At 44.4% G+C, this 25,280-nt stretch overlaps 1 protein-coding gene across 1 annotated transcript in view; it reads left to right on the forward strand.

Annotated features, from left to right (window-relative positions):
• ITGAE (integrin subunit alpha E) overlaps positions 1-25,280 on the forward strand; it is an 847,690-nt gene that overhangs the window by 302,995 nt on the left and 519,415 nt on the right. The gene's annotated exons all lie outside the window — the stretch shown is intronic.

Genomic DNA, 25,280 nt, shown 5'->3' on the forward strand with positions numbered 1-25,280 from the left:
TTCGGGATTGCCCCAGGGGCCTTGTCCCATGCAAATTTGTTCAGCTTGGCCTGGACCGCAGTCTTGGTGCCACGACCCCCAGCCATTATCAAGCCGTCTTGATCCACATATGATCCGATGGAAAGGAGCAAATCAGTGTTGCGCAGCTGGTGATCTATGCCAATTAACAAAAACAACCAAAAACGTAATAGAGGGTCCAAGGGATTTTATAGACCTTCCATGGATTAAATCCCCATATCCAATATGTCACAAAACTAACATATAATCCGGGGTCTGTTCAAACAGCTATCTGACATAAAAAGAGTAAGGAAACTGGCCACCTATGTCAGCAGGAGTAAAACCATAAGGAATACAGAGAGTTAAAGAATGAGAAGACCCTTATTCGAGTTTGGATTTGGACCAAGGTGATCGTTATTATCATTTGGGTTTTCAACCAACCTACCATTTACCCTCTTGATCATTGAGGTTTAATTGGTAGATTGTGTCCTCTGACGAGTCACAAAGAGGAAACAAAAGGACAGAAAGAAGTTTAACTTTCATCCAGCTTATGAGGAAATTCCCAAAATATGTGTGGGAGTGAGTGAGTGAGTGCAGTGCAAAAAGTATGAACGTGATTAAAATAGAAATTGCAAAAGAAAGAAACTATATTTATTAGGATATCAATTACAATCCTAGTGAAAAACAGTGCAAATAGAGCAGTTTCAAAAATAGCTGCTATCAAAAGCAGTCGACATGTTTCAGCCTACTGGATAATTTGTCCACGGCTTTCTTCAGGACCTATCTGCAATAAACCAAAACCTGTGTTTTGAAATTAATAAGAAAAGTGAGAATAATAAGAATAAATAAGAAAATATGTACATACACGTTGAAATCAATACAACCTCTGATGTCATATACTGATCATTCGTATCAGCGAATTGTATAGGACATCTGTAAAACACAAATAGTAATACTCTCAATGATACAACAATAGAAAAATGACCAAAGGTTTACGGTCTGTGGTGTACAGCTACGTCACAACTTCATGATAGCTACGCATATGTAATATGCGTTCAATATAAAATATTATTGCTCACCCGTCTGATACGAGGACTATGCCTCACCTCGCCTGGCACCAGCTCAGGTCAATAAGGCCTCGCTCTAATAAGCACAAACAAAGGAAAATCAGTACGGATCGGACACAGCCATCGCGCCCTCCTTCCCTGTATTCAATGTATTTTGATAAAAAAATATCAAAATCTCTCCCATCAGGGAGGAAATGTATCTTAAATTATATCAAAATAAATTTGTAAGCCCATATAAGACATGGCAAAAGGAGACTGACGATAAATCTAACTGTGTTTTCTGAAACTATTGATAGAAACTGCACCAAAATGTATGTCTATCTGTGATTCAAATATTCTGAAATGACAGCGCTCAAATGAACTCTATAAGCACAGTCTGCCAACAAATGTTAATTGCCAAGAGTGTCATATTTATTTATGTTTTTTTGTCAGCATGATAAACTGTCATATTTGTTAATTATTTGTCAACATAATAAACTGTCCAAAATATGGAGCAAAAGCATAAAACCAATCCGCTATCCTGTCACAATATCGAGATGTCAAAGAAACGGATAGCTATCTCGTAAACATTGTTTTCTGTATGCATTCTGACAGAAAGTCCAACCCCCGTCTTGTTATGTAAAGGAATAGCAATTAATGAAGAACAAAATAAGCAACCCGAGTCAATATCTAGAGTGCAGTTGTATCGGGGACAAGAAGGGGGAGAGCACCAAACACACTTACTAATATAGCGTAAAATGAAAGTCCTCTGGCCAAACCTTACCTGTACGTCGTTGCCTTGAGCTCCGACCGAGCTGGGAATGGAGGTAACGGACAGGGAGGTTGGCGGTTCTTATGTACTGTGTAATTTCACAGATGTTTGAAATTCCCATTGGTACGGCGCTTGCTAATCCTGTCAGTTCGAACCACATAGTGATGTCACCGATGCTGGGTAAGGTAGTTCGAATGCCATATTTGAACGTTATGTATTCTTTCGGTGCGAAGAATGTTTATGTTAATCCAAAGATCGCCTGCAAGTTTATAAAATACATGACAAAACACGCGTAAAGAGATATAATATGTATGCCATGATGATGGTAGGTCATCTACAATTTTTGCGAAAGTCGCGCATATTATTTAGAGACATCGGGTAACAAGGGGAATTTCTATTATCTGTCACTCGATTTTTGTCACTCTACAATTGATGTATATTCAGAAAAACACCTAAAGGAATGGTGTCCATTCGGAAAACGGCTAAAGAAATGATAATTCAATAACAAATGAGGCAGAGGTCACACGCGCTATTATTTGGGACTACAAAATGACGTCATGTCTATAGGAAATTGTAGTTCAAAATGTTTAGAAAACACCATGCTCTTGCTTCGATGTAATAATATATAGCTAGATCGTATTTAACGTGGACATGAGACAATCAGACTTACATGCCTCTTGTTCAAAAAATCCTTAAATGTAAACTGATTTTTACAAATAAGTATTTATAAGTAGAGACCTCCAGAAAACTAGAGAAGACTTGTGTCAGGAGTGCTGCACCTCCGCCATTCTACCCGGGTGAAGAACACTTCGTGGGCACTTCAATCTGTCAGGAGTGCTGCACCCAATCCTCTTCACGGAGGCAGAATGATGCTAGATTCTCTTGTCCACCCTCCAGAACACACTGCGTAAGACCAGCTGCTCCAGAGAGGAGGAAAGGGGAATTGGGACAGAGAAGAGACACTTGTGCTGGCCTGGACTCCATCTTCTGTCAAGTGAAGGTAGTTCAAGGATACCTAATGCACAGAGGGAAACAACATTTCAATTCTGTACCTTAGCTTATCTTCTTCCTCTTTCTGTTACCTACTCATACGTTATCCTCCTTACCAGGTTTCACAGGAGTTTCAGCTTCTCTTCTTTATAGTAGGCTGTCCACTGCTGAAATATAGTGGATGTGACCTAATGCACAGGGAGATATAATCACAGGTAAGACAATCCTATTCTTACACTCTCTCTTCTTAACTACTTAATTCTATTTCATCTCATTCTTACCTATTATTCTGGTCGTGCTAATCTTTAACTTATTTCAACTTGTGGGTACATTAATTGTCCATTAGATAAGCTTACTCCAAGTCTTTACAGCAACTTCTCCTTTGTAAAGAATCTGTAGTTCACCGAGTTCGCACTGCTTCACTTGAAATAGGTGACGCGCAAAAAGGGACAGGGAAAGGATAACTGGTAAAGGAGAGAGTAGGAAAAGCGCAAGGGAGGCAAGGAGTTAAGCAAAAGTAGGCTCAATTGTCTTCTCCAGTCAAGAACTCAAATATAAGGCGAGTGAATATAGGACGCAGAGTCACAATCAGTTTTTTGCTTACTTGCTTCTTGTAGTCTTAATCTATTTCACCAGGCTGCCTTCAGTCTCCTTCTCTCGACGGTAAGCCTACTGGAGTAAAGGAGACCCTGGATTACCTGTCACAGCCTCTTGACTCTGACGTCTTCAGGAATTCTGAATTCTCGTTTCCAAGCTGGCAGAAGTGAATGTTTTCTTTTCTCAGGAAGTATCTGTAATTCTATTCCGCCGGAATATGACGGAAAGAATTTTCTATTTTAGGGTTATTCAAATCTCTCGGAGCTTCCTCCCGCGATTATACTCGCGGAGGTGATAAAGGCAAAGATCTTCCTTCCGCGATTCTTACTCACGGCGGTTCAAAGGTTAAATGCGCTCCAACTTAAGTTCTACGGGACTCACGGAAATGCTTCTCCTCTCAGGTGCTAGTAAATTGAAGTGCGCAACAGAACACGCTTCCACAGAACACGAAGTCTCACTTCCCGCGAGACTTCAGAATCTCTCAATAGAGGGGAAACAAAGCGGCCATCTTGTCGGAGGTCAATCTTTCTAGTAAACAGTAGACCAGCAATTGAAGAGAGAGGGTTTCACTATTACTCGGTGCCTTCTCTCAGTTTGATTGTTAAGAGTGATGACATTCAAGTTTTTCCTGACAGTACCCCCTCTCAAAGACCGATCAATCGGTCTTGGTTTCAGAGGATGTTGCGCATGAAATCATCTTATCAGTTTAGGAGCATGTACATTCTCTGCAGGTTCCCAAGATCTTTCTTCTGGTCCATAACCTTTCCAATCTATCAAATAGAATAAACTCCCCCTAATTCTTTTTGAATCTAAGATCCCTTTTACTTCATACTCTAACTGTTCTCTAATCATCAAGGGGGGCGGAGGTTTATCTAGTCGGAGATTTAAGCTGTCTTCTTCAGAAGAGATACGTGGAACACAAGATGGATTCCTAACTGAGTAGGTAGTTTAAGTTTGACAGTGACTGGGCCTAAAACTTGCTCAATGGAGAATGGGCCTATGAAAAGAGGCTGAAATTTGTTATTTCCTTACAATCTAAGATGCCGTGAAGACAACCATACTGAATCTCCCACCTGGTACTGTTGTGCCTTTCTCCTGTGCTTATCTGCCTGTCTCTTGTAGCCCTCCTTAGCCTTTAATGAATTGGACTCTGCAGATTTGCGAGCAGAATTTAAGTCTGTCAACAGATTGCTAACTGCCGGGACCCCAAAATCTCCCTGATTGATGAATGGATTTGGATGCCGCCCATAGTTTAGAAAGAAAGGAGAATAACCTGTGGAAACATTCTTGGCATTGTTATGTGCAAACTCTGCCATCCAATGTAATTCAGACCAGTCACCACCCTGATCCAAAAGAAACAGACGCAAGTACTGTTCCAACTCTTGATTCACTCCCTCTGTCTGGCCATCTGTCTCAGGGTAATAACTGGTGGAATGCCTGACCTCCACTCCCAACCCCTTCATAAATGCCTTCCAAAATTGTGACACAAATTGGCAGTCTCAGTTGGAAATCACTATCTTTGGAACACCATGAATCTTCACTATGTTTTCCCTGATGAGCCGGGCTAACTCTGAAGCTGAATAAATTACTGGAAGATGAAGCTGATTACTGGAATAAAATGACTCATCTTGGTAAATCCGTCTACTACTACCAATATTGTGTTATACCCTTTACTCAGTGGAAGATCTACAATTAAATCCATAGTGACAGTATGCCAAGGTTGTTCAGGTGTAGGCAAGGGTTGCAAATAGCCTTGTGGAGCTTGTCTACTCGGTTTCCCTCTGGCACAGGGCTCACAGGTTTCCACATACTCTTTAATCTGAGAGTTCATATTGGGCCACCAAAAGTATCTCTGGATTAGGTCTGTGGTTTTCAAGATTCCCTTATGGCCTGCTAGGGCATGATCATGATAGTCTTTCAACACTTGTTCTTGAATCTTAATAGTAGGTAAGTAAAGGGTTCCATTCCGAAAAGGCAAAGAATCCTTGACGCCTCTGCCTTCTTCTTGACTAGCCCACTTAGTCATTTCTGCTGCTGACATCTGTCTTCCGACCCCTTCTTTATAATCTGCCACAGACAAAGTGCACACAAACTTAGATTCAGGAATAATGGGCTGCGGAATTACCGAATGTTCTGTGCTTTCAGTCTGGATCCTGGACAAGGCGTCCGCCTTTCCGTTTTTATTTCCAGGGCGATATGTAATCACAAAATCTAAATCTGCAAAATAAAGGGACCAACGCAGTTGACGCGGAGTTAGGGTTCTTGCAGACTAGAGGAATTGAAGATTTTTATGATCTGTAAACACCGTTATAGTGTGTCGAGCCCCAAGTAAATGATGTCTCCATTCCAAAAGTGTCCTTTACTGCCAACAGTTCTTTTTCGGCTATTGTGTAGTTTATTTAATCAGGATTCAGTTTCCGAGAATGATATGCCACAGGATGTAGCTGCCCGGTTGACTTGTGACGTTGGGACAGGACTCCACCTATTGCTTGATCTGAAGCGTCGGCTTCTACAAAGAAGGGCTCAGTTGGATCCGCATGAAGCAACATGGGCACCGAAGTAAAACTGGTTTTGAGAAATTTAAAGACTTGCTCAGCCTCCTCAGACCAATGAAACTTTACTCCTTTCTTGAGCAATCTGGTAATTTAAATGATTTTCTGTGAGAATTTCTGGATAAATTTCCGATAAAAGTTAGCGAATCCCAGAAATCTCTGAATTTCTCTGACATCTTTTGTTGAGGGCCAATCTACCACTGCTTGCACCTTCTTCGCCTCCATTGTAATGCCTCCGGGAGATAACACGAATCCCAAGAATTCCACCGTCTGCACACTAAAGGCACACTTTTCTAGTTTTACATACAATTTGTGCCTTCGTAGACTCTCAAGAACTGTTTTGACATGGTCAGAATGTTCTTGAGGATCCTTGGAATTCATTAAGATTTAAAAAAATATATATATTTTTATTAAGCTTTCTTTACAACACAATTACCCCCCCACATATAGGGCACATCTTCAGTTGAATGCCTGTCCTTCTTTACATTGCCATACTTTATATTGTTGCCCAAGTGAACACTTTCCTCCTCATACATCAATCTCCTAACGAGTTTCCCTCTCCCTCTGTTCCCGGGGCCTTAAACATCAATGTTTACCTTCGACTACTGTTGAACAACTCCGTACTCTCAACCTTAGTGCCCCCTATGTGTTCCTACCCCTCCCTCCCCCTACCCCCTATCCCCTTCCACCGGTGTGCTCCAAATATTGTACCTAGGATAACCATTCATCACCTTCGTGCAGGGGTATGCTGACCTCTGATCCCAGGGATGGCGTGCTTCTATTTCCTATTACTCGATTCACTCTCCTTCTCCCTTGTACCACCCCCAAATATCTATCTAGCTACCCTCTATGCTCTCCTGCATTGTCCCCAGCCTCCTCTAGGGTATCTGTATCCGAGTCCGAATCTGGGGTCTGCAACTGAGTGACCAATGCTTCCCATGCCCGTGCTGTTTCCATCGATTTTTCATTGTTCGCTCTCCTGGCCTGTTGCAACCGTATTATACTTTCACTGGCCGCCTATTTTATGAATTCCACCCTCCAACGCTCCACTTTGGGGCCCTGCTTCGACTTCCATTGCCTTGTCAGCTCCCGCTTAGCCAATAGGAGCCCCAAATCAATGAATTTACTCGTTACCTTAGTTCTCGCCGTGTGGGGGAACCAGTGTAATATGCACACCCCCATGTCGGGCTCTACCTGTCTGTCTGTCACCCCACTCAAGGCCTCAACTACCTCTTCCCAATATGTTCCTAGCTGCGGGCAGCTCCAGAGCATATGTTGCAAGTCTGCCGCTTTCCTATTGCATCTGGGGCAGCTTGCTGATTCCAATTGAAAGTATTTATTTATCTGCTTCGGGGTTAAATATGCCCTATGGATGATATAAAAATGAATAAGTTGGAACCGAGCATTCCGTGTGCCTTTCCATGCCCTTTCCACTATTTTGGCCCACTCCATCTCAGGTATATCCCTCCCCAGGTCTGCCTCCCATTTCCTGCGCAACTGAGTCAGTGGCTGTAGTCTCTCCGTCCCCATTCGCCTACTCAGACATGCTACTGCCTTAATGGTCCCCGCTGCCATCACCACATATTGACTCGTCAGAGATGTCTTTGGCTCCGATAGCCCTTCTCCCCAATGTTTCTGAATCGCAGCGATCAGTGCAGCATGCAACAAATAGGCGCCCCTCCGTAAGCCATACCTGTCCTGTAGTGTCTGAAAAGGCAATAGAACCCCCTCCTCATATAAATCCTCTAACATTTGCAACCCCATCTCCTCCCATTCTGCTAGCGCCGACCAGTCCCCGCCATGCGGTAGGGCCGTGCACATGCCCAGGGGGATCTCCGGACCGTATGGACATTTATTACCGCTCCTTCGCCTGCATCTATTCCAGCAAGCTCTTAATGTTTTCTCCTCAGTCCCTTACGACTCCATCCGCAATCGCTGTCCAAGCACTATGAACGCCAACACATGCCTCGGTATCCAGCTGCCCTCCGAGCCACCTGGGCCCCGATATTCTCTCGCCACCGCCTGTGTAAGCCACTGCAGCTGGGCCGCCTGGTAATACCTCTCGAGATCCGGGACCGCCCATCCTCCCTCCGCCCTGGGTCTCGTCATCGTGGCCAGTGCAACTCGCCGCCTACTGTCCCCCCACAAAAAAACACCTACCATGGCTCTAAGTGTCTTAAACACCCCACCTGGGATCCAAATCGGTAGTGTCCTAAAATAATATAAAAGTCTGAGCAGCACTACCATTTTCAGCAGCGCGACTCTACCCCCACTGACAGCGGCAGGGTGCTCCAAAATGCCATACTCCCTTTGACCCCTCGCACTGCTCTAGTCACATTACCCTCCAATAGATCCGCCTGCTCATGATATATGTTAGTCCCCAGGTATCGGAGGCAACAGGGCTCCCACCTTATTCTCTCCAAACCATCAGGGGGTGCCATTGCTCGTACTGCCGGGAACAGGCACGTCTTCTCCCAATTCACCCACAACCCCGACACTTCCCCAAATGACCACAATAGTTCCGTCGCTCCCTGGAGCTCCTCCCCGGGGCCAGCCAGAAACATCAGCAAATCGTCAGCGTAGAGCGAGATGTAATGAGTTTCCCCACAAATTTCCAGCCCAGCATAATGCCTCCCTGTTCTAGCTCGCATCGCCAATGGTTCAATCGCCAATGCGAACAGGAGTGGTGACAACGAGCAGCCCTGACGCGTCCCTCGTCCCACCGAGCAGGGTGGCGATACCAACCCCCCCCGTTCGTACTCTAGCCGTCGCAGAGTCGTACAGGATTCAAGCCCATCTTACAAATGCCTCCCCCAAACCCATCTGGTGCATCACCTGAAATAGATACAGCCACTCCAGACTGTCAAATGCCTTTTCTATATCCACTGATAGGATCACCGCCTTTGATTTCAGAGCCTGCTGTTCCTCCATTATTCGCAACAGTTGCCTCACATTAATTGCCGTGTTGCATTTGGGTATGAATCCCGATTGATCCCCGTGCACCAGCCTCGACATATGTGGAAGCAGTCGGGCTGCCAAAATCCAGCTCAGGATTTTATAGTCCGTCGTCACCATTGAAAGCGGACGATAAGCCTTCACATCTGTGGCTTCTCTCCCAGGTTTCAGGAGTGGAATAATAATAGCCTCCCTAGTCGTCACCGGTAACCTCCCTATTTTATGGGCTTCCTTGTAAACCACCTGTAATCGCGGGGCCAGACAGTCAACGTACTTGGCATAAAATTCTATGGGAATACCATCCACCCCTGGCGTCTTGTTGCGAGCCATATGTTTAATCGCGCTCCTAATCTCTCCCACTGTGATTTCACTACCCAACAAGTCTCCCTCCTCTTTACTCAAACTCGGCAAGGCCACCTCTTCAAGATACTCCCCTATACTGTCGGGTCTTCTATCCAGTTGTGTGCAGTAGAGCGCAGCATAATATTCCATGAACCTCCTGTTTATCCCCTCCTGCGTATGGAGAACCTCCCCCGTTGTTGACGCCAAACCCAGTATCATCTCTCCCCTGGGGACCGGGTTAGCCAACCATGCCAACAAAGCGCTCGCTTTGTCTCCCTCCGCATGCATCCGTGCTCTATAGTTCTTATAGTCGTAGGAGCGCAATTTCTCCACCTGCACTGCCACCACCGCTCTAGCTTCCTGGACTTCTGTCTGCGCCCCGGGCCGCCCTGGGCTGTCTCTCTCTACTTCCCTCAGTCGCCGTTCCGTTTTCTCCAGGTCTTCCAATAATGTTTTCCTCACGCCCACTACCTTACTAATGCATATGCCCCTGACCACCACTTTGAAAGCGTCCCATTCAATAGATGCCGAGGTTGCCATTCCCTAGTTTTTTTCAGAATACTGTGCAATACCCTCCCCCAACTCCTGGCTAAAAACCGGGTCCTCTAGTGCCTCCGGTCTGAGCTGCCAAGTCGGTATGGGTGATCTCTCTTGGTTCCATCGCATCCGCACCAAAAGCGGATTATGGTCCGAAATCGTTCTTGCTAAGTACTCACTCCCTATCACCCTAGCGTGAACATCCGGAGTCCCTAATATAGCGTCCAAGCGCACATGCAGGTCGTGTAGACCGGAATAGTAGGAGCAATCCCTTTCCTCCGCATGCTGCGCTCACCAGATGTCGACCAGCCCCCAATTACCTTGCCATGCCCGTCGTGCCCTGGAAATCTTATGTACTGGAGCACTGGGAAGCGGCGGGTGTGATCTATCCCTGTCTACATCCTCAATGGAATTGAAATCTCCCCCCAGTATTACCGCACCCGTTAAGTACAGCACCAAGCTCCCTGACAGCTTCTCGAAAAAGGCGGGTTGGCCTACGTTGGGAGCGTATACACTACACAGAGCCACCTCCACTCCATTCAGCCTGCCCATTACCGCTACGAACCGACCTTCTGGGTCAACCAAGTGCTGTGTTGGCTGAAAAGGGACCCCCGCTCTGACCCACACCAGTGCACCCCTGGCAAAGGCCGAGTAAGTTGTATAAAATAATTGCCACCTCCACCTCTTCTTCAATGCTGCCCCTTCAGAGCGTCTGAGATGTGTTTCCTGTAGGAGCGCCACCTGCACCCCTCGTCTCACTAGGTAGGCATGCACTTTGTGTCGCCTATGCATTGTGTGGAGCCCCCGCACGTTCCATGTGATACACTTCAAATCATGTGTTGACCCCATTTGTCCCCCAGTCTCCCCCCTGCACACATCCTCCATCTAGGAGCACACCGGTGTCCCTGTCCTCCCCCACCCTCCACCCCCCATCTCCCCAACTCCCCCCCCAAAACAGACCCTACAATGTTAGAACCCATCCAAACTACTGCTCAACTGCTCCCTCTACCCCCTTAAGGAGCTACAGCCTCACAAACTTGCGGGAAGGGCGCACTTAGCTTCAGAGAACCAGACCTCAATTGGGCTTCCAGCACGCGCCCGTCCCCAGTAATCAAAAAACGGCCCCCATAAGGAGCCATACATCAACATCTCATCTTCCTGCAATATTGGAATTTATTAAGATGTCATCCAAATAAACTACTGCGATTCGATCTACCAGATCTCCCCTGATGTCATTTATAAAGTGCTGGAAAGCCGCCGGGGCATTACACAGGCCAAATGGCATCATCTGGTATTCAAACAGCCAATTCTTGGTCCTAAAGGCAGTCTTCCATTCATGACCTTCCTTCATACGAATGAGATGGTACGTCCCACGAAGGTCCAATTTGGTGAGGATTTGGGCGTCCTTCAACTGGTCTAGCAGGACCGAAATCAAGGGCAGCGGATAGCGGTTCTTGACAGAGACCCGATTTATTGCTCGATAGTCTATGCACGTCCTAAGATACCCCTCCTTCTTAGGAATAAAGAAAAGGGGCAAAGAAACTGGGGACAGTGACGGTCTGATGAACCCGTTAGCCAGGTAACGGTCAAGGTAGTCTTTTAGATAGCCATTCTCAGCTTCCGTCAGTGCATAAATCCGACTGCAAGGTAGTGTGGCCCCTGGCTCGAGATCGATGGTACAATCATATGAACGATGTGGTGGGAGTCTGTCTGCCTCTTGCTCACTGAAAACTTCTCGAAATTCTTGGTATTCTGTTGGAATTTCTAAGGTGTTAACAACTCCAATAGATCCTCCACTAAAAGACAATAAAGTGGACAAGGAAGGCTCTTGGGCATGAGTCGAAGAAGTGAAGCAGTGTTCTGCACAGAACGACCAATCAATATCGACTATTCGATCCTCCCAATTGATTGTAGGATTATGCAAGGAAAGTCAGGGAAGCCCCAAAATTATCTGAAATTGTGGAACATCAATCAAGTTAAACTGAATGACCCCACGATGACCATTGGACTGAATTAATTCCAACAATTCAGTGTGATGGGTAATCGGGCCTGAAGAGAGATTAGTCCCGTCCACTGCCCGAACTGATTCTTTTTGTTCCTTACGTATCTTTTTGGCGTATTTTGTATCGCAAAAATTGCCAGTAGCACCAGAATCAATCATAATTGCCACCCCAAGAATCTCTTGTTCTTGAAACCTTAAAATCATTGGTAATATTAAATGTGGGGTCTGGGTCTGAAGAGTGTTCATGTTATGATGAATCTAAGTTAGTACCTATTTTCAATGAGAAGAGTGGAAGAGGTATCTTGTCAGTACAACTTTTTAGAATCTTCCAGTGTTTCCGAAAAGAGGTACTAACATAAAAGATAAATTAGTACACACACGACCGGCAGGTTTGCAAACACGAGCTGTAGGCACACTATGGGATCTTCCTGCAGTACAGGGCCATTTTCAATGCGGGTCCTGTGCCATCTTCCCACAAACTCAACATTCCACAACTATAGATATAGGGACCAGTAGACCATGGGCTTAGAAAAGCTTTACTAATTGTAATAGTGAAAACCTGATATATCTAATCACGTGTCCCTGTAAGACTCAATACGTAGGAATGACCACACAAAAGGTAAAGCTACGCATTTTGGAGCACAAGAGTACATTCAGATGCAAGAAGACAATGACTAAACTGATGAGACACTTTGTTGCCCTTGATCATGGAGCTGAGGATTTTACATGGACAGTGCTAGATAAACCCTATATTCGCTCACATATTAGTGACATATCCAAATTTCTCTTTCTGCGTGAGCAGAAGTGGGTATTCAAACTTTCAAGTGACACTCTAGTCCTCAATGTTGCCATTCCTTGGATCTCATTACACATATAGAGGTCTTGAAGAAATGAGAGGCTTTTCTATAAGAGTTGTTGCACAGCATATCTACATGAGATAAGAAATAAGATACAGTGTTCTGCTGGGTAGTAACTGTATTATACACACATGCAATTTATGTGTATATAAATAAGTATATCACTTGCATATGTTAATCTTGTGAAGAAATACAGTTCATTTACACCCAAGTCTTCTCTAGTTTTCTCTAGTTTTCTGGATATCTCTACTTATAAATACTTATTTCTAAAAATCAGTTTACATTTAAGGAGTTTTTGAAGAAGAGGCATCTAAGTCTGATTGTCTCACGTCCACCTTAAATACGATCTAGCTATATATTATTACATGGAAGCAAGAGCATGGTGTTTTCTAAACATTTCGAACTACAATTCCCTATAGACATTGCATCATTTTGTAGTCCCAAATTAATAGCGCGTGTGACCTCTGCCTCATTTGTTATTGAATTATCATTTCTTTAGGCGTTTTCCGAATGGACTTCATTCCTTTAGGTGTTTTTCTGAATTGACATCAATTGTAGAGTGACAAAAATCGAGTGACAGATAATAGAAATTCCCCTTGTTACCCGATGTCTCTAAATAATAATATGCACGACTTTCGCAAAAATTGTAGATGACCTACCATCATCATGGCATACATATTATATCTCTTTACGCGTGTTTTGTCATGTATTTTATAAACTTGCAGGCGATCTTTGGAATAACATAAACATTCTTCGCACCGAAAGAATACATAACGTTCAAATATGGCATACGAACTACCTTCCCCAGCATCGGTGACGTCACTGTGTAGTTCGAAGTGATGGGTTTAGCAAGTGCCGTACCGATGGGAATTTCAAACACCTGTGAAATTACACAGTACATAAGAACCGCCAACCTCCCTGTCCATTACCTCCATTCCCCGCTCGGTCGGAGCTCGAGGTAACGACGGACAGGTAAGGTTTGGCCAGGGGACTTTCATTTTACGCTATATTAGTAAGTGTGTTTGGTGCTCTCCCCTTTCTTTTCCCCGATACAACTGCACTCTAGATATTGACTCAAGTTGCTTATTTTGTACTTCATTAATTGCTATTCCTTTACATAACAAGACAGGGGGTTGTACTTTCTGTCTGAATGCATACAGAAAACAATGTTTACGAGATAGCTATCCGTTTCTTTGACATCTCGATATTGTGACAGGATAGCTGATTGGTTTTTATACTTTTGCTCCATATTTTGGACAGTTTATTATGTTGACAAATAATAAACAAATATGACAGTTTATCTTGCTGACAAAGAAACATAAATAAATACGACACTCTTGGCCATTTACATTTGTTGGCAGACTGCGCTTATAGAGTTCATTTGAGCGCTGTCATTTCAGAATATTTGAATCACAGATAGACATACATTTTGGTGCAGTTTCTATCAATAGTTTCAGCAACCACAGTTAGATTTATCGTCAGTCTCCTTTTGCCATGTCTTATATGGGCTTACAAATTTATTTTGGTATACTTTAAGACACATTTCATCCCTGATGAGAGAGATTTTGATATTTTTTTATCAAATACATTGAATACAGGAAAGGAGGGTGCGATGGCTGCATCCGATCCTTACTGATTTTCCTTTGTTTGTGCTTATTAGAGCGAGGCCTTATTAACCTGAGCTGGTGCCAGACGAGGTGAGGCATAGTCCTCGTATCAGACGGGTGAGCAATAATATTTTATTTGAATTCACATTACATATGCATAGCTATCATGAAGTTGTGAAGTAGCTGTACACCACAGACCGTAAATCTTTGGTCATTTTTCTATTGTTGTATCATTGAGAGTATTACTATTTGTGTTTTACAGATGTCCTATCCAATTCGCTGATACGAAAGATCAGTATATGACATCAGAGATTGTATTGATTCCAACCTGTATGTACATTTTTTCCTATTTATTCTTATTATTCTCACTTTTCTTATTAATTTCAAAACACAGGTTTTGGTTTATTGGAGATAGGTCCTGAAGAAAGCCGTGGACAGATTATCCAGAAGGCTGAAACATGTCGACCGCTTTTGATAGCAGCTATTTTTGAAACTGCTATATTTGCACTGTTTTTAACTAGGATTGCAATTGATATCCTAATAAATATAGTTTCTTTTTTTTGTAATTCCTATTTTAATCACGTTCATACTTTTTGCACTACACTCACTCACTCCCACACATATTTTGGAATTTTCCTCATAAGCTGGATGAAAGTTAAACTTCTTTCTGTCCTTTTGTTTCCTCTTTGTGACTCTTCAGGGGACACAATCTACCTATTATACCTCTATGATCAAGAGGGTAAATGGTAGGTTGGTTGGAAACCCAAATGATGATAACGTTCACCTTGGTGAGTGATGGGAATCCAAACTCGATTAAGGTTCTTCTCATTCTTTAACTCTCTGTATTCCTTATGGTTTTACTCCTGCTGACATAGGTGGCCAGTTTCTTTACTCTTTTTATGTCAGATAGCTGTTTGAACAGACCCCGGAATATATGTTAGTTTTGTGATCTATGCCAATTGCCAATAGAGCTGTTCCTGCGGGGCTGCGTGTGGAGCTATGAGTCAAGGGCTGTTAGGGAACAGGCAGTAGTGGGCTGATAAACTACACCCCCGGGGACCAGGCCTCAAACCCACCTCCAGTTAACAGGCTGTCACATCCTCTGCGCATGGCACCAAAAAGTAGCAATGGCAACCGGACTTCACCTTTCAGTGTCGCTTGCTTCAGCCCCCTTCATCTGCCGGGAGCACGATCCAGCCACCAGGCCTCTAGGTGGTTTACCATGCAACTTCGCGGGGGTGAGCTCGCCGTTTGGTCAGCGTCCAACTGCGGCTGCCCCTGCCTCTCAAGGCGGCCTCAGACCGGGGCCACAATCGGCCAGGAGGTGGTAAACGGTGACCAGGCACCGAGGGACTATTGGGGTTGCGTCCTTCCCCCCTTCCCCAGTCCCAGGAAGCGGGCAGCGCCCAGGACTGAAGCCACTCGTCACGAGGCAGCCAGTTATTTCACTCGCAACGGGGCCCAGCAGTTGGTTGTGGGGCCACACCCTCGATGCAGTGGGGTGGCAGGCCTCTGTGTGCCCCTGATGCAGGCAAGAACCCTGTGCTTCCGGTTTCTTCAGTGCCCAGTGTTGTTTTGGGCGCTTCAAAGGGCAGAGCCCAGCGGGTTGCACAGTACGAGCCCTGAGGCCCACGCAATGTTCAATTAGGCAGCGGTTCGGCTTTTAGGCACAGCCGATCACCGCTTGTCACTGCTTTCTCCCAGGGGGTGCTGCCCAGTCTCCACTCAGCCCCCGGCACCGCAAGGAGGTACTGACGCGGCCGACTCTGGCAGATCCAATTGTCCGGAGCAGAGCCGCAGTCGGCAGTCCGGGTTCCTCACATGTACAGTCCCTGCCTGTATGCGATGCGCGTCGTCAGGGCGAGAGCCGGAGCTGCCAGCTGGAATCGGCGGTGTCATGGCTCCTTCGAACCGTGGTGGGTTCTGATTCTAAACGATATTCTTTTCTGCCAGTATAGGGACGGGTTATTGGACGGACTTACACTGTGACGGGCGCTCGGTCGGAGCCGCTTCAGAAAGCGGTCATGTCTCTCGGCGGTTGGCCACGCCCCCATGCAAATCAGTCTTGACCCTGTGCCCAATGGAAACTGGTCCTAGGATGCTTGTTTCCAGTTCAGGGAGGACCTGGCCTGGCAGTTCGGGCTGGACTGTTCCCATTGGGCACAGGATCAAGACTGATTTGGATATGGCTGGGTCCAAACTGGAATAGCATGGTGAGCAAAAAAAAGGATGGATTTAGGCCCAGATCTCTGTACTGGGGTGAATGAATGACATTGTTCTGCATTCTGTCCATCAATTGTTCTATTTGCATTTGTCACCCCGATTGGGACGGGTATGCCCAGACGTGGGTCCCGTGCTCTCCATACCACTGTAGTCAAGCAATTCTGGCTGATGAGGGCTGAAAGCCTGAAACCGGTCCTGGGATGCTTGTTTGCAGTCCAGGGAGGACCGGGCCTGGCAGTTCAGGCTGGACTTTTCCCATTGGGCGCAGGGTCAAGACTGATTTGCATATGGCTGGGTCCAAACTGGAATGGCATGGTGAGAAAAAAAAGGGATGGTTTTAGGCCCATATCTCTGTACTGGGGTGAATGTATTACATTGTTCTGCTTTCTGTCCATCAATTCCTCTTTTTGCATTTGTCACCCTGAGTGGGACGGGTATGATCAGACGTGGCGCCGTGCTCTTCATGCCACTGGTGTCAAGCTATCCTGGCTGATGAGGGCTGAAAGCCTGAAACCGGTCCTAGGATGCTTGTTTCCAGTCCAGGGAGGACCTGGCCTGGCAGTTCGGGCTGGACTGTTCTCATTGGGCGCAGGGTCAAGACTGATTTGCATATGGCTGGGTCAAAACTGTAATGGCATGGTGAGGAAAAAAAAGGGATGGATTTAGGCCCAGATCTCTGTACTGGGGTGAATGTATGACATTGTTCTGCATTCCATCCATCAATTGTTCTTTTTGTGTTGTAAATACGGCGCATCCATGGTGGTGCAAGGGTATCGCAGGCTGGCACAGGGAAACTGTCGCATCTCTACAGATGCATCAGTTTCTTGTAAATCTACCCCTCAGTATTCAGTGAGTGGGAAGAATAAGAAAAGGAAGAAAGAGATTATAGTTTAGTAGCTTTCCGGAGAAAGGAACGTTTAGAATATAGAGCAGTGTTTCTCCAACTTTTGTTCGGTTGTTAGCCCATATTTGGTGAGTCGTAAAAGTCCAAGCAATAAATAAAGATGCCTTTAAATTCTGCATTTATCTTGTAACATTTGCTGCGCTTCGAAGACAGAGGTCACTTGTCACGCTGTGTCTTCTGACAAATTGCTGCATATTTTATCACATGGATTGGTGTTTACAAACTTCTCTTACTTTGGTGCCACAGAAAGAAAAGTATAGTAAACTATGAGACAATCTTGCACGTAAATATCTGTAAATTAATTGTACAAATTCAGCAGTTAGGAAAGCAAAAAAGAAGCACATTTTTTGGTAATTCTGGGGTGTGATGGAAACAAAGATTTTATTAGGATCAAATCCCAACACTTTACGTGGCAATGCATACATGTTAAATATTCACAGATATCTGATTCCTGCAGATTATCATTTGTGAGCAATGTAGTTTGATCACTTAAACTTTATGTCTGTGTAAATTTAGTGCACATTTCAATGGAAAACGTGATGTTTGCAAATGACAGTGCTTTACCACACAATGCTATAGTTACATTAAAATATTGTCTGGCTCATGTTCCTTAAAGCTAGGGTGATTGCATAGGTTTGTTATTCTAAAAAGTGGGTTGTGGTTCAAATAAGTTTGGGAAGCACTGATCTAGAAGCAAGAAGGTGCCATATTTATCTGGGAAGGAAAAATGACATTGCATGTGCTATGGGCTACTAAGGCAGTAGGGTAGGGTCGCTGGTAATAAGGTGGGGAGGAGATGGATGTAGTGTAGCTAAGAACGTGTGATGTGTAACTGGGAGAGTTGTAATTAACAGAGCTAATTAAATTAAAAACATTTGTATGCATGACAAGGTAATGATGGTTAGTGCAGTTGGCAATGAGACTCAGTGACACATAAGTGGAGCAGTAGAGAAGAGTTGATGTAGTTGGTTTTAGTATGGCTGATAAGAAGGGCGTAAGATGATTAACCGGGTAGTAGAGTTTCATAAAGCCTCAAAATGTGGAAGTGTGATATGTGACTTGTGGATATGCTAGAGTAATGACAATGCAAAGGATGTGTCATGTGTAACCAAGGAGCTGAGTTAACATAGCTATTTAGGAGATTTGATTGGAACTTGTACAGTGATATTATAACCACTAGTAATGTACTTAGGACATATGATGTGTAACTTGGTAAGTATCGTTTAGTATATCTGGTACTGAGGTGGTGTGATATATAACTGTGGAGTGCTGTTTCATATAGCTGTCAACAAACATGTGTGGCATGGAATTAAGGCAAAGTGTTTCGCATACTTTGCAAAGAATAAGAATGATTTGTAACTGGGAAGTAAGGTTTAGTGTAGCTGTTAATTTGGTTGTTTTATGTATTTCCAGGCCAGCTGAATTTAATATAACTTACAGAAAAGGAGTGTGGTGGGTAACTGATGCTATAGGCTTAAGTTTGGCTGGTAATCTTTAGGTTACAACTGGAGAATTCCAGATTAGTGTAGCTGGTAATGCTGTGCAAGGGTGATAAATAACTGGGATACATTATAAGTATAGCCGACACAATGGTGGTGTGATAAGTTTATGGAGAGTTATGCTGGGCATGACTGGTACAAAATTGGAATTGTGTAAACGAGGCAATAAGATTTCATACAACTAATAATCAGGAGGTGCGGTATATGAATGAAGCTCAGATTTTAATTTGGTTTGTAACAAAGCGATGAACATGCAGGGGCAATGATAAATATAGCTGGTGTAGGAAAAGGTAAAAAAAAAGTATCGCAGTGATGTGAAATAAATGTATCAGATGAACTGTATCTGGCAGAGGGTATGTGTTTAAGATGTTAGTACTGTCGAAAATTACCATGAGCAAAGCCTTTGTAAATGATAATATTTTAAATGTCTGAGCATCATGTGCATAACAGACAGATCTATGTTATTTGCATTCTGGAAACTATAGTACTTTTAGTCACATTATTAAACAGGAGTAGTGTTGTCATGAATAAAACATAAGAAAATGTGCTGTACTTTTATGTGAATTATAAAGGAGCAGTACTTGTTAGGTATTTATTAGGAAGTGTTTGTCAATGTGGGTTTCAACTTATATGACTTATTTGCATATGTTTAGATGGTGAGATTTGTTTTTACTGGTTGCAGATACTTATATGTACGTGAGACTCTTGAGTTTACTTAAAGATGTAGCGAACTATATATTTTTGGAAAGATGGCCTGAAGATGTATATCTATCATGAAATCACATATATGTTTACATGGTGATCTATATTCTGTAAGGCTGTTGAAATTTTCATGTATATGGTGAGGGTGGTGCAGTTCTTTAAACATGCTCTGTTTAAAGTTGAGGAGGTTAATAGTGCAGAATATCTCTTGAGAGTTCTTGTGCTAGCTTCACTTGGTGTGCAACTTTTCTTTGAGAAATGCTCAATATATGTTTTAAAGACACAAGAAATATTTGAGAAATGATGTGGGTGTGCCATTAAGAAAAGATTTTGTGCTTTGGAAAAGTGAAAATTGTTGTTTTCAGTTTTAGAAACGTACCAATGCATGTGCATGCTGAATAACAGAGCATGTATGCTCCTAGAGAGCCATGTATCAAATTATATATCACATGTGATATCTAGACTACTCGGAAGAATTAGTGAGCTATATGCTGTGATAGAGATTAATGTGCAGCATTTTATATGCAACGTTTCCCAAAATTTAAATGTGATACATTTAAGTAGAATAATATTGAGATACTAAATATACCAGTGACACAGAGATAGAGAGGCACACAAATAGTACTTAAGTTGTGTTTTTGGATTTACAGTGTTGAGACACTGTACGTACTTCTACACTTTGGTTGAAATCAGTGATGTCATTTGAGATGTCATCAGTGATGTTATGAATGATGTCACTGACAATGTCATGAGTGATGTAATATGTGAGGGCATAGGCAGTGTACTGTGGGGGCACGAGTTATAGTTAGCTCAGCTAACTATATCTACTAAATTTCTCTGGTTTTGTGCCAGTAAAATCTCAGCCTAACTATAACGTCCCTGTAACCTTTTTTTTCCAGTACATTTTTAAGGTGAGAGGGAGAGGATGTAGGTTTATGGCTAGAGTCGTTGACCTAGAAGCTGGGGAACATGGTTTGAGTCTCGGCGACGACGCTCAACATCCTGTGATTCTGGGCAAATCACTTAATCTCCCCGTGCCTAACAAAAATGAATGTGTCTTCATGTAACGAAACTGGTGTTCATGTAAAGGGCTCTGATACCTGATGTCTCGGGTCTAGTTCGTGCTAAATAAAACTAAAAAAAAAAAGTTTTTATAATTCTATTCTTTCGTTTTTTCAGTGAATTCCTATGTTTTTTAAACGTGAATTCGTAACTATAACATCCCTGTAACCTTGAATTTTTTCAGTGAATTTCTACGTTTTTTACTGTACCTGTATTTTACAACTGCATGGTGCACCACATATTATTGTATTTGTCATCTATTTAGTGAAAAAATACATTATTCGTTTTATTTGAAGATATATCTGATTTTCACGATGATGTTGCATTTGCCAAGGACACACCGTGAATACCGTGTGTTTTTGACAAAGTGTAAAATACATATATAGACATATTTTACATAAAGTTTCAGTGTAGCTATTTAGTAGGATACTAATTTAAGTTTCCCCTTTGCATTCTTTTGTCAAAATAATTACATAAAAAATGTATTCCTTCTTCACAACAGGTTGCAATGACGGAGTTTTCAATGTCGTCAGTAGCCATGACTACAAACGACAACGTGTAAAACAGATATAGAGACATATTTTACAGAACGAGTGCATGAGTAGTGCCTGAATGATTAGGTAAATAGTAAAGAGGAGTAGATGTGTTCTCAATAAACCCTATTAGTAGGAATGCATATTGTGGTCCTTATTTTTGAGAGGAAGTGTGTAAGAGATAAGTACTCTGATGATTAGAAGGTTAATTAAATTTTTTTGTAAATGTTACGATCCCATGGGGCTCGTGCGGGACCACAAAAAGTAGAAATGAGCAGGTGATCTTTGAATACACTGTTGTATGCACACTTGCTACTGTAGGAAGGGGTATTACTGGAGATGGTATTTATCAGAATCTACTATTTATGGCCATCGGCTTTGTAAAAGCTGTTAGTAAAGTACAGTCTCTTCCCACACCCTACTATGCACACCTATTGTCAAAGAGTGGTGTTAGCAGGGAGGGCAGTCCCTCTCCACACGCTACTGCACACACCCGTCATCTGGGAGTGAGGTGTCAGCGGATAGGCCAGTCTCTCTCAACACACCTTACTATGCATGAGAGAGAGTTCTGAAAGGACAGGCCTCTCATTCTCCACACACTACTACACACAACCATCATCTGAGATAGAGGTCTGAAAAGAAAGGCCAGTCCATCTAGACACCCTACAATGCATACCCATCATTCAAGAGAGAGTTCTCAGTGGAGACGCCAGTCTCTTTCCATATACCCTACCACGCACACATGATATCTGAGAGAAAGGTCTAAAAGGAGATGCCAGTCGCTCCCCACGCCCTAATACACACATCCAGCATCACAGAGAGAGACAGGAGAGGCCAGTACAGGTACACACCTTAGTATGCACACCAATCATCTGAGAGAGAGGTCTGACGGGAGAGGCCAGATTCTCCCCTCACCCTACTTTGAACACTCATCATTACAGGGAGAGGTCTCAGCAGTGAGGCTGGTCCCACCACACTCCCTATCATGCATATCTGTGATCTGACATACAGGTCTTATTGGAGAGGCCAGTACCTCAACACACCCTACTATACCCATCCATCATCCAAGAGAGAGGTCTCAACAGAGAAGCCAGTCCCTTCATATACCCTACAATGCATACTAGTCATTTGAGAGAGAGATTTGAAAGGAGAGGGCTGTCCCTTCCCAAACCCTAGTATACACACCCATTATTCAAGAAAGGGGTCTCAGTTAAGAGGCTAGTCCATTTTACATACTACTATTTCCCCACAAGTATGTTGCAATCCAACTAGTCTAGTAAGAGTAGAATACGAGCTTCAGGGGGTGAGGATTGCCACATAAGTCTTGTGCGACCCCGTGAGCCACTGGCAAGACCCATATGGGAAATAGCTGGGCCTGCCACAAAGTGTTTTACGATCCCACAACAGTCTTGTGAGATCAGATAGACAGAAATAAAAATAAAGGGGTAAGGCTCAACCAATAGTTACCATTGTGATTACATTGTTGAAGAAATGCTGTGATGTGATTGGGTGCAGAACCAGAGATAGCTCAGTTTGGCCTTGGTGCTTTGAAGGAGAAGGAAGTCTGTTTCAGTTGTGCTCAGCAGAAGTGAATTTAGGTGGAGCTGAAAAAGTCTGGAGCCTTCATCTGCTTTTGTGAAAGAACTTCAAGTTCAGTTATCAATCAATCAATCAATCAATCAATCAATCAATCAACATTTGCAGAGTGCACTACTCACCCGTGAGGGTCTCAAGGCGCTTGGGGTGGGGGGGGGGGTGCTGTTACTGCTAGAACAACCAGGTCTTGAGAAGTCTCCTGACGGTCAGCACTTCCTGGGTCTGTTGCAGGCGGGTGGGGAGGGTGCCATGTCTTGGCGGCGAGGTGGGCGAATGATCTGCCGCCGGTGGTCGCTTGTTGGATGTGGGGGACGGTGGCGAGGGTGAGGTCAGTGGAGCTGGCGGTTTGGGGTGTAGAAGGTGAGTAGTTCGTTGAGATATGTTGGTCTGGTGTTGTGGAGTGCTTTGTGAGCGTGGGTGAGGAGCTTGAAGGTGATCCTCTTGTTGACGGAGAGCCAGTGCAGGTCTCTCAGGTGGGGTGTGATGTGGCTGTGGCGGGGGATGTCGAGGATGAGGCGTGCGGAGGCGTTCTGTATGCGTTGCAGTCGTTTCTGGAGTTTGGCAGAGGTGGAAGTTCAGGTCCCCGAGGAGGATGTAGTCCGTGGATGCATGGGCGTGTGTGCTGACGAAGTCAGCGATGGAGTCGCTGAACTGTAGCCGGGGTCCGGGAGGTCTGTAGATGAGGGTTCCTCTGAGGGTGGTGTTGGGGTCGATGTGGATCTGGAAGTGCAGGTGTTCAGGCGGCACTGAGTGTCTGAGGGTGTTTCTTTGGACAAATGGCGATTCCTCCTCCTGCTCTGCTGTTGCGGTCCCTGTGGGTGATCTTGTAGCTGTCCGGGATGGCTATGGCGATGTCGGGTGCCGAGGAGGGGTTCATTTAGGTCTCCGTCAGGAAGGTGACGTCCGGGGAGGAGGAGTCGAGTAGGTCCCAGAGTTCGATGGCGTGCTTGCGGGCGGAACGGGTGTTGAGTAGAATGCATCTGAGGTTGTTGCACCTTACCCCCGTGGGTGGGGTGGCGGCTTGGAGGCTGGTGTAGCTGCAGCTCCGGCAGGAGAAGGGTCCTTGGGTGCGCTTCAGGATGGTCCGGAAGCAGGTGTGTGATTGGCCGGCGTTGAGTGCATGGAGGGTGCTGGCGTTGTAGCATTGTCGGGTGACGTGGCGTTCGCGGGAGCCAGGGGGTCTGGCGCTTGGCACGGTCCAGGCACGGACGGACGCAGACAGGCTTGCCTTTTGCCTTTTGCACCTGCTGCACGCAGCCTTACAGCGGCTGCCATAATAAGGGGAGGTGGGAGGGAGGAGCAGCTGGGAGGCTGGTAGCGATTAGCGAATGGGCAGGCGAGGTTGGCGTGGCCGCAGGGGACGCAGCGGCAGGAAGGAAGGCTGAAAACAGTAATGCAGAAGCGGAATGGAGAAGCAGACTCGCACAAAATAAAACAGTACAATACAATGCCAATGAAGGAAAAAGCGGAATTACAAAACAGAATCCAGCAGAATAAACAATACAATACAATACAACGAAGGAACCAGACCAAATACACCGGGGTGAGCGCACCAGCAGCAGCGAGGTCAGGGACACGGGCACCAGCAGGTGGAGCTCTGCGGTGTGGGGAGCGACCTGCCTCAAGCAGGGTCAAGGGTCGCTCTCTTCACAGCGCAGCGGGCGCCATAATAAGGGGAGGTGGGAAGGAGGAGCAGCTGGGAGGCGGGTAGCGATTAGCGAATGGGCAGCCGAGGGGGGCGGGGACGCAGGGGTCGCAGCGGCGGGAAGGAATGCTGAAAACAGTAATGCAGAAGCGGAATGGAGAAGCAGACTCCTACAAAATAAAACAGTACAATAAAATTCCAATGAAGGAAAAAGCAGAATTAGAAAACAGAATCCAGCAGAATAAACAATACAATACAATACAACGAAGGAAACAGACCAAATACACCGGGTTGAGCACACCAGCAGCAGCGTGGGGAGCGACCTGCCTGGAGCATGGTTGATAATATATATTTAAAACTTTGTTGTGAAGGGTCAGTAAGTGCACTAATGTTGGTAAACTTATCCAACACCATGTTTACAGTGTGAAAAGCTGTTTGGGTGGGTGTAGAACTCTTAATATAGCTTTTGAGAAATAGACATTAGAATGTAAAGAGGAATCAGCAAGTATTGCAGATTGTGTAGGAAAATTAAGTGTTCCTTGTAAGTAAAGGAAGCAGTGTTTCTCAAACTATAAAAGAAAGGTTGTGGAATCTGTTAATATAAGCCCTAGTGTTTTATGAATCTCACTTTACATATACTTTAGTCCTATGAGGTGTTTGAGTATTGCTATTTCTAGTGTGAAACACTGTGGCGAGTGTTAGAAAAGGTGTGTGACGATGAAAATGTTACAATTTAATTTTGAAAATATAAAAATAAAGTGGTTGAGAATCTGGTATTTTTCAGGAAAAAGGAATAACAAGTTACTGGTGCACTAGATATAAATATGTGTTTGTGGGTGAAAAAAACAGTAAAGCTTAAACA

Source organism: Triturus cristatus, chromosome 3_2 (assembly GCF_964204655.1).
Source record: "Triturus cristatus chromosome 3_2, aTriCri1.1, whole genome shotgun sequence".
In the NCBI taxonomy this organism is placed as follows: Eukaryota; Metazoa; Chordata; class Amphibia; order Caudata; family Salamandridae; genus Triturus; species Triturus cristatus.